The sequence below is a fragment of the Suricata suricatta genome, chromosome 1, assembly GCF_006229205.1.
Source record: "Suricata suricatta isolate VVHF042 chromosome 1, meerkat_22Aug2017_6uvM2_HiC, whole genome shotgun sequence".
Taxonomy (NCBI): domain Eukaryota; kingdom Metazoa; phylum Chordata; class Mammalia; order Carnivora; family Herpestidae; genus Suricata; species Suricata suricatta.
The window spans coordinates 22409927-22411250 of NC_043700.1; the positions used below are offsets into that span (position 1 = coordinate 22409927).

Below are 1324 nucleotides of genomic sequence, written 5' to 3' on the forward strand. Positions count from 1 at the left end.
GTGTCTTCTAACAGGAAGTCACAGAAGCTGTCTGTCCTGAGATGTAGTGCTCACAAGTTTCATGGTAGCTGTCATGCTAGAGGCTCTATCGCTTTTGACTGTCACACTGCTGCTGTTGGTGCGCCGAGGCCCTGTGTCTTTAGGGACTGTGGTCCAAAGTTTCTTTGTTGCTGCAGAACTCTCCTCTATGACTTGTAGAGGCTTTCTAAATGAGTAAATCTTAGACTGAACAATTCAGCCACGGAAAGATCGAACCAAGCACAAGCTTCTTGGACATGTTAGCATCTTGCTTTGGTTTTTCTGTCATTATTTGTTTCTTTTTATTGTTGTTTTTAAGATGAAACACTTGACTTAATGTTGGCCTGGAGGGTCATCTTTAATTGGTACCAACTGCCCAGTTTGATTACTATCCTCAAAATTAGGTGTATCTATTACTATAGTTGAATTGGTTAATTCATTAGAAGGCCTTAAAGGAATACACTTTTTTTCCATTGTTATATTATTTTTGTTCCCACGAAGTCAACTGACATTTTCTTTACCAGCCATTTTTGTCTTAAATTTCAGAACTTTTGACTCTTCATGGACCTGGCCCTCAGAGGTCATCACTTTCTGGTCTCTACTGGACATGCGATTTTCCTCTTCATATACAAAAAATGTTTTTCTTTTTGACATATGTTCCTTGAGTTTCTGTCTTCTTTGTTCTCTGAGCTCAGGCTGGGCCACTGTAGCTCCCGGGACACTACTGGGGTGCTCATGGCTGCTACAGGTAGAGGACACGCATCAGCCCTGACAGTCCTGGACTGTTCAAGCTAAGGCAGCTGCAAACTGAGCACTGCATGTATATTTCTATAAGAAAGGTCTGTGGCTAGGAATTAGTCCTGCCTAGACATTTGTTTACTCAGAGCTACTCAGTGTCTGAGGGGTTTGACAGTATATACCACTAGGCTACTTGTAGGTAGGAGGGAAAAGATACTTCTTTCCAATGGTTAGTGGGAAACAAATTAGATAATAGGAAATTTTTTTTCCCCAGAGTTTAACATTGCAGAGTCTATAATTATTCTTTGGCCATACTCACTTTCATAAGCTAAAATTTCAATATCTTCCCTGTACTTCAGTACATTTCACTGGCTTTATAGGTTTTATAGATCTAATAAGCCACAGAGTTTATTCAAAAAGATAAAGAAGCTTCAAATATGCATGTAGTCCAAATTTGTTGCATAACCCATATTCTCAGTAAGGTACCAGTAAGGTACCGTGGTAATCAAAAGCTGTCCATGTGGAAAACATGAGCTAAGGGTCAAAAAATAAGATAATATGAGATAAC

General features: G+C 39.5%; 1 pseudogene; it reads right to left on the minus strand.

The window, feature by feature from the left end:
- Nucleotides 1–755, minus strand: part of LOC115286552 — a 1905-nt pseudogene extending 1150 nt beyond the window's left edge.
- Between the last annotated feature and the right edge of the window lie 569 nt (nt 756–1324).